At 34.0% G+C, this 16,985-nt stretch overlaps 1 protein-coding gene across 2 annotated transcripts in view; it reads left to right on the forward strand.

The window, feature by feature from the left end:
- The window catches only part of LOC128172308 (uncharacterized), a 131,111-nt gene that overhangs the window by 46,094 nt on the left and 68,032 nt on the right, over positions 1–16,985 (forward strand). The gene's annotated exons all lie outside the window — the stretch shown is intronic.

Raw genomic sequence — 16,985 nt, forward strand, 5'->3', positions numbered from 1 at the left:
TAGCGGTTTCAGGGGGCCAGAATTCAAAACTTTGATCATTAATATCTGAAAAGGATAAATATTTTGAAAAGCACTGTACAACAAAAATTCTTCAAAATAATGTTCCTAACAATATGATACCAAAAAATTTGTTGTTAGTGGCCCTGGTAAGGGGTTAAAGGGTCGGCTCCTAAAACACAGTTGTTTAGATATCTCGAAAACGGTTTACAATTCGTGAACACTTGTAGAACAAAATATGTTTATATGAGCGAGACCTTTTATTTGATATCAAGAAAAAGGGGCTGACCCTCAAATTAGGGGTCAGTAGGGCTACTAAGTCTTTTTATAATAACTGTTTTCTGACCAATAATTTGATATTATTCATAAAACAGCAAAAAAGCTTTTATTAAGCTTAATTTAAAACTGAAATCCGTTTTAAAATCGGACGATGCATTACAGAGACAATGGGATTTAAAAATTGAGTTTTCCGGAAATTTTGATGCCGCTTACTTGGTTTAAAAAATAGTGCAAAATTCACACTGAAAATAACTTATACTAAAAATGATTCGTACTGATCATAAAACTTGATAAGAAAGCATAAAATTGTATGCATATTGTAGAGTTTGCAAAGCTAAGTGCAAACTGAAATTCGTTTTAAAATCGGATCATGCATTGCATAGATATCGGGGTTTAAATATTGATTTTTCCGGAAATCTTGATTCCGCGTTATTGGTTAAAAAAAATGTAATGTTCAAAGTAAACTCGTACCAAAAATAATTGTTAATTCGTACTTAAAATCATTCGGATTTTGTTAAGTCGTACCAGGAATAATACGATTTTTTTTCATATTTTTATTTTAGTTACTCTTGTTATTGGTTTAAGAGCTCTGCTTCTTACAGAAACTTCCAGCTTTACTTCCGACATTAACGGAAGACCCACTCGTTACTTTGCAACGAGCTTTGCTCTATTTTTCTTGGGTTTTTTTCTTAAGCATTTTTGTGCAGGAGATTTCTCGGAGATGGCTCAATCGAAACTTTCAGATCCGATAGATATTTATTTGATCTAAATACATATTTTTTTATTTTGATGACGTCACTTCTGTTCTTGAAATAATTACGTTTTAGCGATTTTCAGAGGGTCGGCTTGTCCAGGGATCTCCTCCTAAACGGTAAAAGATATTGATTTCAAACCTTCAGGGATTGTAGACAAGAGATTGTAGATTTGCAATTTGACATTCATATTTGTCTTGCTCAAAAGGCGTTAAAGCTCGCCTGGTCCCGAAAATTGAGACTAAAAAAAACGTCGTAATTTTTCATGGTTTTCTTAGTTTATCTCTTTTCTGAAAAATATTTTGTTAAAAAAAGTTTATATTTACAAGACCTTTCATTCCATATCGAGAAAACGGGGCTGACCCCTTACATAAGGGGACCAAAGGGCTCTAAAGTATTTTATCTGTAGCCCTTTACTGAGGGATATTTTGGGAACAGTTATAGAAGCAAATATGTTTTTTTACAGTTATGTATCCAAGCAATGTAATGATTTTATCATGTGTTACGTAATTAGGGTTTTTTAGGGACCAAAAGTCCAGAATTTTGATCACATATATTTTAGAAAGGAAAAATAGTTTGAAATGCAGTATAGAAGAAAAGATGCTCAGAATGATGAATTAAATCATATGCAATTTCCAAAATTTCGTTAAACAGCCCCTATAAGGAGTTCAGGGATTAGCCCCTAAAATGTTCTTTCCCATACATTTGTGTATATCTCAAGAACGGTAACGAATTTCTAAACAGTTGTTGAACAGTATGTGTTGAGATTTAAATGACCTTTTATTTGATATAAAAAAGGGGCTGACCCCTAGAATTAGGGAATTAAGGGGCTCTAAAAATGTTCAACTGTAGCTCTTTACTGAGGGTAATTTAATGAAAGGCTATAGAAGCAAATATGTTTATCTTACAGTTCTGTATCCAAGTAATGTAATGATTTATTCATGTGTTATGGAATAAGGAATTTTTAGGGGTCATGAGTCCATAAACCAGCTATATCTCAAAAATGAAAATATTTTGAAATGCAGTGTAGAAGAAAAGATTTTCAAAATGATGTACTTTACAAAATGCAACCTTCAAAATTTGGTTCAGCGGCTCCAATAAGGAGGTAACGGACTGACCCCTAAAACTTTTTTTTCTAAGATATCTCAAGAACGGTGACGAATTTCTAAACACTTGTTGAACAAAGCTCTTATCCCTGAAACAAAATAGTATCTGGCCCTTAGAATGTAGACCCCGTTTTTCTATTCTAAATCATGTTTAGCTGTTAAATAGCAAAATCAAGATCGAACATGTATCTCAAATTCTAAAATCAGACGGAAGACCTCCTCGTTGCTCGCAACGAGATCGTGTCTAGTTATTATTATTTTTCTTTTTTTTCTTACAAATTTTGTGCACGCGATTTCTCAGAAACAGCTCGACTGATTTTCATGAAACTTTTAGATATGATAGATAGTGATTAAAACCATATCGGTTTTTAATTATATTGATGACGTCCCCTCCGTTTTTGAGATATTGACGTTTTAGCGATTTTTAGAGTGGTGGCTTGTTGCTCTAACTTCTCCTAAACTATAAAAGATATTGAGTTCAAACTTTCAGGGATAGTAGACAAAAGATTGTAGAATCGCAATTTTATTTTCATTTTGATCTGGCTTGAAAGGCGCCGAAGCTTGCCTGGACCCGAAATTGAGTTTTTTTCGTGTTTTTTTTTTCTGGTTTTCTTTGTTTATCTCTTCTGTGAAAAATATTTTGTTAAGACATGTAATGCAAAAAAGGTTTATATTTACAGGACCTTTCTTTTGATATCAGGAAAAAGGGCTGGTCCCTCAATTTAGGGGACCAAAAGGCTCTAAAGTCTTTAATCTGCAGCCCTTTACTGAGAGATATTTAGTGAAAGGTAATAGACGCAAATATGTTTATCTTACAGTTATGTACAAAATTTCATCAAACGGCCCGTATAAGGAGATAAGGGATCGGCCCCTAAAACCTTTCTCATATATCTTTAGAACGGTAATTAATTTTTAAACACGTGTTGAACAAAATTTGTTTAGAATTAAATGACCTTTCATTTGATATCAAGAGAAAGGGGCTGGCCTCTAAAAAGGGGGACCAAAGGCCTCTAAAGTCTTCAATCTGTAGCCCTTTACTGAGAGATATTTTGTGATAGGTTATAGAAGCAAATGTGTTTATCTTACAGTAACGTATCCAAGATATGTAATGATTTTATCATGTGTAACGTAATTAAGGGTTTTTTGGGGCCAAAAGTCCAAAATTTTTAATTAAGAAATTAAGAAAATTAAGAAAAAGGGGCTGAACCTTAAAATAGGGGATCAAAGAGCTCAAAAATCGTTTATCTATAGCCCTTTAATGAGAGCCATTTTTGGAAAGGTTATTAAAGCTAAATAAATTAGGTATAATACGTTTATACATGTATATCCTAACAATATAATGATTTTCTCTTGCGTTACATATTTCCTTCTAAAAATCGGACGGAAGACCTCCTCGTTGCTCGCAACGAGATCGTGTCTAGTTATTATTATTCTTTTTTTCCAAATTTTGTGCACGAGATTTCTCGGAATCTATTCGACCGATCTCAACCATTTTTTCACAGATGTTAGGGCTTGATCTAACCTTTATACAATTGTCTTATTTTTTTGTAGTTAATTCCGGTACCGAATTGTCGGCCATTTTGTAATTTTTGAAGACCCATTTTGTGCAGCTATAAACTCAAAAACCATAAGAAATATGAATATGAAATTATCAGGGTAGGTAGACGATAGTTTGAAGGTGTGCAGCAAGTAGTTGTTTAATGCGTGTTGCGCCATTTCTTGGAGGCCGCCTGGGCACGAAAATTGGGTACGAATTTTCATTCAAAATTTTCACACGTTTTGATTTATATCTTTTTATCAGTTGATATTTTGTTAAAACATATATAACAAAAGTGGTAGAAAAGTTCTTTCCAACAAAATCAAGAAAAAGGGGCTGGTCCCTTTTAAGGGGCCAAGGCACTCTTAAACTCTATTACAAATATTTTTAAAACGATAAAGATTTTGCAATGCATTATGGAAGCAAAGTTTTTGATCGTAACAATATCTATCAGAAAACAATCAATGCCACGTCCATTAATGACGTAATTAAGGATTTTTAGGGGCCAAAGTACTTAAACTTTGACGCAATATGTCCAGAAAAAAAGACCTCTTTTGTTACGCATTGTAGAAGAGAAAATGTTTGCAATTATGATTCTAATCGATTCCTTTTTGAAAAGTATCAATGTACGTCCCCATTAAGGATCTAAAGAGCTGGCCCCTAAAATATTTAACCATTCTTATCTCAAAAATGAACAACAATTTTAGTTAATTGTAAGAACAAAAAATGTTAGTATTTGTGGGATCTTTTGAATGGACTCAATAAAAAGGGGCTGGCCCCTTAAATTAGGGGCCAAGAGTCTCTTACACATACCTTAAAACGATCCAGATTGTGTAATGCATTGTAGAAGGAAAGTTGTTGATCGTAACAATATCAGTTTGTAAAACTCATTGACACCCATTGATGACGTAATTAGAAATTTTAGGGGACTAAAATCTTGAATCTTTAATGTGCTGTATGTAAAAAAGCAAAACTCTTTGTTAAGCATTTTAAAGGATATTGACAATCGTATAAATTATCCGAAAGGGGAGGGGGGGTTGAGGGGAAATTCTGAAATTTCATTGATATTTTAATGGTATCGTTTAAAAAAATGGACCGGAAGACCTACTCGTTCCTCGTAACGAGATCGTATCTAGTTAAGGTGTCTTGGACCCCAAATAAAGGGGGCAGCCCCTTTTTCGTGATTTCTTTGAAACGGTTTTCAGAATTCTAACATTTTTTGTTCTTACATGTAACTGGTTAGTGACCCATACGCATAAGCACAAAAGCGCACAGCATGCAGTTATCTTACAAAGCTAGTTAGCATACTATAAAGGGTGTTTTAGGATCAGAGGGTGCATATACCACAGAAAAGTGAGCTGAAGATAAACAGATTAAGAAAAATTTAATTCAAAATGGAAATGTAGGAGATTTGTGAAGTGCGTGTATTATACAGTAGCTATAGGAGTGACATATAGTAGGCACATTTAGCATAGTTATCTAAAGCATAAACTTATTACACTGACAACATGCATTTAATCATTATACATGCACATGTAGTATTGTGTGATAATGTATGGTACAGAGATATATTGAACACATATTGTACATGCTACATGTACAAGTTATAATTACAATCAAGTACACATGCAATCTAAATACGCAACATCATTCTGTTATACAAAATCTCTCTCTCTCTCCCTCTCTCCTCTCTCTCTCTCTCTCTCTCTCTCTCTCTCTCTCTCTCTCTCTCTCTCTCTCTCTCTTACACACATGCACACAGGAAATGTGATTTGCTGAATATTGATCTTAGGCTTTAGCCTCGTGACGTAATAGTCGGTCCTACGTCATTTTGAAGTGGATTTTGTTAAACTTGCACACTAAAACCGGTGCTTTTAACGGCAATGAAATACAACGGCGGATCCTGAAATTTATAAATTTTAGATGGAATTTTAGAGCACAGAGGTTCTTAATTTCTCCAGATCCTTTATATATACGATGCTACTGGTGGTTGGAAACATCCCAAGTTTGTCAAAAATAATAAATTTTCAATATGAAAATATCGAGGTTCTTTTCACCCCTCCCCATTCTATAGCTTTATATTTCAGTGTACCGGGTTTACGCCCATTTTTAATGATGTAAATAAAAGTATAATAAATACACACATTTTAAAAAATCATCTATAATATAATAGAGAAACATGACGGCAGCATACACTATATAAAAGTAAGCATTATTTTTGTGAAACAAATGTACCGCCAATTTTTTTTTCACTGTTGAATATGGCGTCATGGAAGACGGAAGTGACGCTCAATTTACTCCCTACTGCCGTGATGGCTTCGGCTTTATGTTACAAGTTCGGTATGTTCCACCGCGCTGGGAGAATGATATCGCTATCTAGAAGGTAAACAATGGTAGGTACACATGTAATTCACAACAAAAAAGGGCGATCAAATCGGCAACGCAGATGTGTTGACATAGTATAGTGTACACGCCGATGCTGCACTAGAGATCGATGGCTATCTTTTTACGATCGTTTTTTTTCAGAGAGGGATTGGAAAATGCATCTTTGTTGCACATCGAAATAGGATATGTTAAAGAAACCGAAGAACATCTCTTAAACTGAATGACTGAAAGGACAGACTGGAACTAAATTCAACTTGTGGAGAAGGGGGGGGGGCTAGTAAATCCTGGATTTACAAACCATAGACATCACGCATACGCCCAAAAGGGGTTAGCAAATCCTGCATTTACTAACCCTAGAGAAAACCTGGGGCATGCGCCCTATATGGGTTAGCAAATCCAGGATTTGCTAACCGCCTTTGTGAATTCTGAAGAATTTTTACTCAAACACATAAAAAAAGAACTTAGATCACACCACCTACAAATCAACATTTACAGAATATCTTTTGTAATGAATACATTCACTGTGTAAGAAATACATGACTGACTGTTTTTAAACAAAGTTAATATCTACAGACATTTTATTTTTTTTATTGAATACATTTGTAAAAAAGGTGATACTAAGAAATTTCAGTTTTCAAATCAGTAAACTAAGAGCAATTAGAAATGCCCTGTGTTACATTGACTGTGTGAAAATCAGGGTTAGTTGATGAATAAGTAGTGACTAAGGCTACTTCGCAGGACAGTTAAGGCAACATTTTGCTTTTAAACAGCAGTAAAAAGAGGTAGTTTTGCTTTTGTCTTTTCATTTCTGCATAACGAATAGTTATACACTATTTTGTATGTTTTTGTAAATATATGGGTCACCTTAACTTGACCATGTCTAGATTTGACGGTCACGTGTCTTTTTAGGGTCACGCGGGCTTCTTTTAGACAAAAAACGTCAATGCTAAATTGAGACAAAAAGTTCAAGGGCAAGGCAAAGAAAGTTTAGAGTAAATAATATGGCAACATATTCAAAATTATCCATACATCACAGAAATCAATGCTCATTCAGTTGTAAAGTTTGCCTGGTAAATGTCTTACGAAACTGGCTACTTGTTCCTAAAATATTGCATTTTTGTATATTTGGATTAAAATTACAAAGTAAACCTTCATCTCTCAACAAATGAGCATCAGTTTTAATAAAGAACTCGTAAAGGGGAAGAAAATCATATCAAGTTTAATAATATCCATAGCCGTCTTGCACTTGAACTTTTGCATTTAATTTCTCAATCTGGAAGGTCTCTCAAATCAATACACATTTCAAACGCACAAGTGATCCCAAAAGGGGAGGTAACTCTTTAAGCGATAACTCTTCTGATATAGGCGCGATGTCATTTTACACCTAATCCGAATTAATTTTAAGATATGTTTCAACATTACATTATGTAAATGGTTATTTGAACATAGTGTTTATGTTTTATTTATTGTAATAGAGACAAGAAGGTTACGATGAATCGCCCGCATTTCCTCTGTCGCACCATGGATGTAAACAAAAAAACGCTGTGTATCAGTTTTCTTGGTTAACCGCATTCGCGGAGTTAATGAGGTCTTAATATTTTTTTTAGGAGTTTGAGAAAAATATATAAGAGATAATTGTACACAATCATTTGAGGGGTTGGGTGTCAAATTGGCTCTGATATTATTATAACTAAATTAGTCTCATGATATCAGAGTATATATACGTCCCTGATAATATATATTAAAAAATAAGATATGAAAGGGTTTTTTTACAATGATTAAATGCCAGATGAATGCATGTGCTGCCTTTGCCCAGTGACTGCAAATTATATAGCACTGCTTTGGTCTGTAAATATTATTTTGGTGAGGGGGGTTCAAAGGTGTAACTTTATTCAGTTTGCCAGTGGCCAGGTACATGTACCATGGTGTTTTACTATGTAAATTGTGAATTAAATTAGAATTTTCCACGGGGACTATACATGTAGATCTGCCCATGTATAAGGCCTTTTCCCATCCCCCATAGTCTAAAGCAAATCAACAGTATTCACCTTTGTGTTACACATGTTACACTTTTAATTTTAACACCCATTAAAATTTACTTTTTTTTTATTCAACACATGCAGAATGATTAAGGGGGGGGGGGGGGTAGCATATCTACTCATTCACAAAATAAATTATATTTGCTCATTTATCATTACTGGGAAAGAAAAGAGGGTGTGTAAATCCTGCGACAAGGGCGATCAAAATACATTTTGGTTCACATCAATATATAGAATTTAAATAAGTTTGAATTCTCCTATATCAGAGACTCTCTCTCTCTCTCTCACCCATTTACCTCCTTAATACATGCAGCATATAGCAACTTAATATATAAACTTGAGTAAATGTCCCCTTTCACTTCTTAAACAAAATTATGAATATAAAAACAATTATATTTGGTTCATTTGTTTTATTGATTCAAGAAGATAAAAAAAAATTCTGGAAAATAAAAATTTCTGTGAAATCATTTAAACCTGACATATATGCATGCAAACTCAAAATCGCAATTTATTTATATGATGTCAATGTCTTTATTGTATGACTTCTTAGTTCTGCTCCTCTTCTCTCTTCATAAACACGGTCTTCTTGTTCTTAAAGTTCAGGTTTTTCTTTTCATCATTTCATCTTTTATATGACCCCAGTATAAGTGTGCAGGAAAATTGTCACCAATAAGAACATCATTTATGTAAATCCCAAAACAAAGCAGGTACATGTACCAGCTTAAATGAAAATTATACATATTTCAGTAAGTTTAACTTGTAATCAAAATGGCTGAAAGACTGAAATGGAGTATTTTCTTCAATTTGATAGACAATAAATGGAATGGTTTATCTTAATAAACATTTCATTATGTTTTGATGTGCATTTAAATTTTGCACAAATTCAAATACAGCATTGAAATATTTTTTCAGTTTGATTGATTTGAAATTATTAGCATCCTCACCCCTGATATGTGCATGATAGTTTAATTACATCTCTTTATTTTACCCGGCATGACCTTAAAAGTGCACTTCTCTCTCTCTCTCTCTCTCTCTCTCTCTCCTCTCTCTCTCTCTCTCTTTCTCTCTCTCTCTCTCTCTCTCTCTCTCTCTCTCTCTCTCTCTCTCTCTCTCTTAACTGATTTTATACAAGATTGATATTATAATGCTGGTGCGGTCAGTGTGAAAACATTCCAATGTATTGTTAATACATGTATGTTGATGAGCAATTTGTAAACATGAACTATTCAAAATAGGTTTCTATCAATCATATTAAAACATGAAACCATTCAAACATGGAAATGCTTTTTATAATTGAATTGTCTCATAGAATTATCAGATTTTTCATTATTTCAATGATAAATTATTGTGTATGTATACATGTATGTTATTTACCTTCATTTTCTTCAAGCCTTTTTTTCTCAAATAAGTGCGACACTTTTCAAATTACTCTACAAAAAACAAAAAATAATTATGGGAAGTCATAATATTTAATTTACATGCACATACTGTCAACAATAATTTGAACATTTTTGTGAAAGTTCTACATATATTTTGCATGAATGGGTAAAATGACCAACACTTCAAATATTATTTGAAAGTTACACATGCACGTTCTACATAAACAATGCCATATATGACAATGAATGAAGATTCCTCATTTTGAGAAAATCAGATGGAGACATGCAGTCATTTGTTTATATTATTTGCCAACAGGTGTTTTTTTTTATTACCAATAGTACAGCATCATAAGTATGAACCCAGGTGACAAGATTTTAAACAGTGTTATGATAGTAATATACTGAGTTCTAAAAACTAACTAATAATAATTAAGAATAAATGTGCATAAACATATTATATCAACTGGATGAATGTGCAAAAAATATAATGAACTGTCATGGAAGAATATTGAACACAGTAGAAAGATGTTATTGATCAGCTGTTCATCAATTTCCAGAAAATAAAATCAGCATCTTCTAGCCTGTACTGTTCTGATTTTCAGAAAATTAAATCAGCTGATTTTACACAGTCTGTGTATTGTTTTCTTACAAATTGAGAAAAAAAAACAACTAACAGTTGTGTAAAGCTAAATATTGTCAGTAAGATTACTATGAACTGATTCGTGTCGATTGGTGAAAATGATCAACAATTTAACGGACTGGCAATAAATTTAAAGCTACATGTAGCCTTCTTTGTATAGGCCTAAATGTAAACAATGCAGTCTCTCCTCATGTTTTGAACGAAACAACACAAGAGGTCGATCAGAAATGCATCAACAGTATATAATCACAATAAAATAGTTATTAAGCTATCTGGTACATTACAAATACACTGTATATCTATTCTACATACCTGATAAATCATCAAAAAATCGCCATCATCGGGAATACCAGCTATACACGTGTTGACATCGTCTGACGAGCGCTTTTAGGGCGCAGATTCACATCCATACGACAGATGCGTTATGGAAATTCTTCGTATATTCTGATTGTTGTAAACTTATAAAAAAAACACATGAATGATTCGTAGTTATATTTTTCTTATGCAGTATTAAATCAGCCGTATTTTTTGCTTAAACTGCTGTTTTCGGTATATTTTCTATATATGGAAATATTTTCGTTTTGATCGCAATGCATAACCTTGAAATAGGAATCTTCCACATCGGAGTCATCAGAATTTGTAACTGGAATTTCCACATCAGGTTCCTCTGTAATAATTTCGCCGGTGTTAAGAATTTCTCTTCTGTTCACATTTTTCACTGGTCCTGAACCATCTGCTATTCGAATAGAATATACGCTATCACGTAATGCAATAATGACTTTATACGGAGAAGGGTCCCACACACCTTGAATCTTATTTCTTCCTTGCACACGATTTCGGGTTAGAACTCGGATTCCTACAGGAATAACACTTTCTTTTGCACTTTTATTATAATGTTCTTGTCTTCTCTGCGTTTTCCTCTAAATTGTTCCGTGCATGAAAAAATGCAATTCCAAGTTTCTCTTTATGGTTGGAAAGGTACTTATCGACGCTGTTTAGATCTGGAGTAGATATTCCTAACAAATGGTAGATGGGTAACACTGGTTCACGACCGAACATGAGAAAATATGGCGTATATCCAGTTGACGAATGAATCGTTGATGTTCTGTCCATTTGCGTTGCTGTTCTGGTGATAAGGTCTTAAACAAATTATGCATAGTTCTGTTATATCTTTCAACTTGCCCGTTTCCTTCCGGATGATATGGGGTGGTTCTACTTTTGGAAACATGGTACATATCACAAAGTTCTTTGACGATGGACCTCTTAAAGTTTCTCCCTTGATCACTGAAAATCCTCCATAATGGAAAAAACCACTCGTTGATAAGAACTTTTGCCACTGTCAGTGCTTGTTGGTCTTTCGTTGGACCAGCTTAAACTTACTAAAAATGTCTGTCACGACAAGCACATTCTCTCTGCCATCAGATGAAGGTTCCGTTACAATAAAATATATCGCTAAAAGGTCCTGCGGCTGATATGCTAGTAAACTGGTTATCGGTGTTCGTATAGATGGAATGGGAGCTTTGGCTACCATGCATCTTTCACAGCTTTTACAATACAGTTCTACATCTTTCACCATGGTTGGCCAGTAGCACCGTTTCTGAATTAACGATAGTGTTCTTTCACATCCTTGATGTCCTGCATGGTTATGGAAAGTTTCTAACACATGATCCTCAATATGGTTGGAAGCACAAGTTGAGTTAATAATCCAGTTTCCATTTCCATGGTTCGATACAAGATATCTTCTTCTTTAATTTGTCTCTTTGTTTCAGAAGTTTCCTAAAATCTTTGTTATCTTGCTTCAACTGTTCGGTAGACGGTTTGGTAGAGGACCTCAACCAGTAAATAACACGGCTAATCAATGGATCATTCCGTTGTAATGACGCTATTTCTACTGTTTCATATTCTGGTAGCGTTGATGTAGCATCTGTTCTTGATTCACAGTCCTAACTTTTGTAATAGGTTTTCGACTTAATGCGTCAGCATTTCTATTTGATTTTCCAGATCGGAATTTCACCTCAAAGTTGAACTGTGCTAATTGGCTAGCCCATCTCATTTCTGTAGCCCCTAACTTTGCGGTCTGAAGATAACTTAATGGATTGGTGTCCGTATAAACTATGAATCGAGATCCAAGTAAATAATCTCGAAACTTCTCTGTTACGGACCATTTCAGACCAAGTAGCTCTAACTTCATGGAACTGTAGTTGTTCGTGTTTCGTTCTTGCGGTCGACGTGTTCTGGATGCATAGGCAATAACAACTTTGCCATTTCCTTGTTGTTGTGATAACACGGCGCCAAGACCATCCATACTTGCATCAGTTTCTACGATGAATTCACGTTTAAAATCAGGATATCCATGTACTGGCGAAGATGTAAGTTTCTGTTTTAGAGTATTGAATGCATCGTCACATTTTTTTGTCAACAGAAACCCTGTTCACTTTTATGTTCTTTGTCGACTTCTTTCCACCAGATGTAAGTTCATGTAAAGGTCTTGCGATTTTGGAAAAGTCTCTCACAAAGCGGCGGAAAAAACCAACCATTCCCAAGAAAGATCTCAATTTTTTTTCTGTAGTTGGTTTAGCCCACGATTTCACAGCTGCTGTTTTCTCTGGGTCAGTGGAAATTCCCTCAGATGATACAATTTGTCCTCAATATTTAACAGATTTTTGGAAGAACCAGCATTTTGAAGGTTTCATTTTAAGTCCATGCTGGTTAAATTTAGAAAACACATTATCAAGTCTAGCAAAATGTTCTTCAATAGATTTTGAGAAAACAAAAATGTCATCAAGATATAATAACGGAATTTCAAAATGTATCTTCACTAAAGCAAGCCTCCATAAGTCGCTGCAAGGTGGCTGGACTGTTGCACAGGCCAGAAGGCATGCGAAGGTATTCATACAGTCTTCCGGTACCAACTCTGAATGCTGTTTGGGGAATTGATTCCTCATCCATCTCCACTTGATAGTATCCGTGTGCCAAATCTATGGTACTAAAGTACTTAGAACCATGTAACATGTCAAGGGTCTCCTCTATCCACGGGAGGGGGTATGCATCTTTGATGGTCTTCTTGTTCAACTATCTTTAGTCGACACATAGGCGTATACTCCATCCTTCTCGCAGACAATAACAATGGCTGATGCGAAAGGACTGTTACTTTTTCTGATGATTCCTTGATCCAACAGCTTACTCAAATGTTGTTTCACTTCCTCCGATTGATTGGGTGGAATTCTTCCATGTGGTACATGAATGGGTATTTCGTCAGTTAATTTGATCGAATGTTCAACAAGAAATGAATGTCCCAAATCAGAATCATTTTGACAAAATGCATCAGAATGTTTCTTTCATAAAGCGTCAAACGGTGCTTTCAGTTTTTCAGTAAAATCTACATTACCAATGTGGAATTCTACATCAAAACACGATTAACATATTTCAGAATATTGCATCAAAGATTTCCTTGGACAGTACTTGAGTTAGTATTTTTGGATACAAGAAATCCGACATTCTGAAATACATAACCAAAAAGTTCAATGTCAAGTTTTACATAGCCTAGGTATGGAAAGGCAGTATTATTTGCAGCAACTAGTTCAACATTTGGAAAGAATTTTCTATATGCAGTTTCATTCAATCTAGAGACTTATGATCCCGTGTCTAATATAAATGTTACATTAACTAGTCCATTCAATTCGACTTTTGTTGTTGGACACTTTGAAATACTGATTTCACTTTGAATGCTTTGTTGTTGTAAATCTGTTTCAGAGTCTTTCCTTGGTGGCCCCTCATCAGTTAGACTCCCCACTGAGAGGGTGTGCCTTTTGGGTGATTCATTGGTCCTTAATCTTTCCATGATTATAATATCCTCTTCCGCTATTATAATATCATCTTCCATGTCCTCTTCTGTTAGAGTGACCCAGATAGTTTTGGCCTCTGTATCTTTGGGAAAAGTTTGGTTTCTGTTTTGTCATGGACATCAGCATATATATTTGTTTCGGTTGGTGTTCTAACATGATTTGTTGACATTTCACAAGTTCTAACAGGTTTTCGCTGAGCGGAGTTTCAGTTGATACTTTGTTGACTTGAACTGATGGTGTATCATCCACCCACTGTAGCATCCTCTGTCTGAATTCAATAAACGTTAACTTAGGGTTTTCAAATGCAAATCGACGCACTTCTCTCTTGATCTGTGAATCCATGATACCATCTATGAATTTATCTGTCACAACTTTGTGCATGGTTTTCATATCACAGCCCTCTTTCTTCGCAATCAATGATGCTATTTTCATGAGAGCCAGAGCATATGTTTCTAATGTTTCAGCATTCAGTTTTCTCTGGTAAAATTTATGACGAAGTTGAGTTACAGTATCTTGCACTTTATAAGTGGTCATTGATGAATTTAAATTTTCCTTCTGTTGATGGAATACTCAGTATATAATCTCTCATATCCATTAGCCAATCGTCCACATCCGGATCACTGTCGTTTTCAGGTCTTCATGCAAACTTACTCAGTTTTCTTTCAGATTTGATGTATACTGTAGGCTGTTTCTGCTTCAGTTGATTTTGGGCAAGCTCCATAAGTGTAAACTTCTCTTTTATTTTCCTAACCTCTGCCTCAATTGCAGAATACATCGCTGATTTTACATACACTATAAACTGTAGTAACGAAATGCTCCTCGACGTCACCAAATCTCTATCCTGATTCGATGCCCCAGCTCTTCATACAATGTTGTAAGTTCCTCTCCTCAACGTCAGTGAAGAAGTGCGGTGAGTCATCATCGAAATCCAACTTCTGACACCATTGTTACAAACAAGTATGGTATATGTACTTTGTTTATTAACTATTGTTAATATTATGGTGACGCTCCTACAAAACATAATACACATATAAACTTCAAAATAATTAAGCATCACAATTAATTCAATTACTATAATGACACATATGTTCAATTACAATATATTGTTTTTCTACTTATCTTATATTTAATAAATGATGTCATAAAAAGAAATAACCCTTTTACAATATTGAATATGCAATATTGCAGATTAAAAATATACTCTGACAAAATGTAAATGCCATAATCAATAAGTTCTCAAGTACACTACTACATACCCTAAATAAGGGTGACAGGAACTGTATATACACAACTGTACAATTACATGCACTGGTGGGTAATATCTGAAACAAACCATTTAGACATGTAACTATGCAAAATATGCATGTTTATAATTGTATAAAAATATATGTAAAATCAATATTACTGTACCCTTTTCAAACATTAGTCTGTATTCAATTCATGAGTACAAATCACTGTGAAACCTTTAAACTTTGTAAACTGTCTTAATAATTTCACCATATACTCTCATCTGTTATACAATGATTACTTTAATAAAATTACTGATAACAAACTAACTTTACATTCAATACAATATAGTAGCAGTGCAACTATTTTACTTACAAAAATGTTTTCAACTCACAACTGGCCTCAGCGATGGTCACAAACAAAATGGCTATTGTCCGAAATTTATAATCTCCTTGATTATTGCAAATCTAACAAAATCAATTTCTTTATAAAATTACTTTCAAGAAAAACTATTTATATCCGTACACTATATGAAAAGTACCTTACCTTATAAGACAGTGGTCATTACTTCCAGCGGCCAGGGTTCAATCCCCAGTGGAACCTCTCTTTTTTATTTGAATTTTTAAACTTATTTATAAAATATTTATAAAAAAAATATGATATACAATTCTTCATTTTACACATATATGAGACTCTTCGACAAATTTGTGTATAGATTATGTTCTATCTAGGTGACTATTAAGGCATGTTGACCTTTTGTTAGAATTTGTGTCCGATCCTTTTGGTATTTAATAGTTTATGAAATATGTTCAACTCAACTCAGAGAAAAGTCCGGAAAATAAAAACCACGTTTAACACAGCGAACTGTCTGTGTAGGAGTGCTGAAAGATTAAGTGAACGAATTAATAAGCTGATTGAGTGTTGCTGTTAATTAATTGTACATGTAATGAACAATAATGAAGGTTTGTAGTGGGGACTGGTTCTGTAAATAAATAAATATTCACCAAGGTCTACAAGAGTTTAAAAAAGAATAAACAAAGGGATAACAGACAAAGAAACGAGGGCTTTATGTGTTTAAAACACAAAGAGGGCTAAGTAAGTAAGTAGGTAAGTAAAAAGACAAATAAAAATATCAAAAAAAAAGAACAAATAGAACCCTTATAAATTAAACCGATTGAGTAACGGGCTAAGAAGTAGACTTAAATGAATTAAATTATAATATGTACATGAAGATAAATTTGATGATAGTGATACATGTATATTAAGAAAAAAATGAGGATTATTGAGTTGATGTTTATTTTATTTTTTCAATGAATTAATTTAATTTGTTTATGCTGTCAGAGCGTAGTTTACGTTTTGTCTATGCATCTTTAACGTTTCTCTGTCATTCACTTCGCACTTGTCAATTCAGGGTTGTGATCAATTACCAAAACCACCTTGTCCTCCCATTAATGTATTTATGTATTTGTTACTACCTAACTCAAAATCTTACCGGACTGTTTTTTCTTTCTTTTTCTTAGTTTTGATGTTAGAATAGTAGTTTTTGATTGAAACAAAACAAAGGAATGTAATTTGATATATTTACATTTTCCAGTGTCTTTGCCTGTGATAACACTACGTATCGATTTTGTACTATATAACCCATAATACAAATGACGCCAAATCGAGGCGCCAGCGGGGTTTGCTTAGTTATATTTAAATATATAATCGTACGATGGTTTAATATTATATAAATATAAGTAATAAGGAATCATTCTTTGAATATTATGAGATGATAATTTCGGTCGGGGTGTGATCAA

This window comes from Crassostrea angulata, chromosome 2 (genome assembly GCF_025612915.1).
Source record: "Crassostrea angulata isolate pt1a10 chromosome 2, ASM2561291v2, whole genome shotgun sequence".
Classification (NCBI taxonomy): domain Eukaryota; kingdom Metazoa; phylum Mollusca; class Bivalvia; order Ostreida; family Ostreidae; genus Magallana; species Magallana angulata.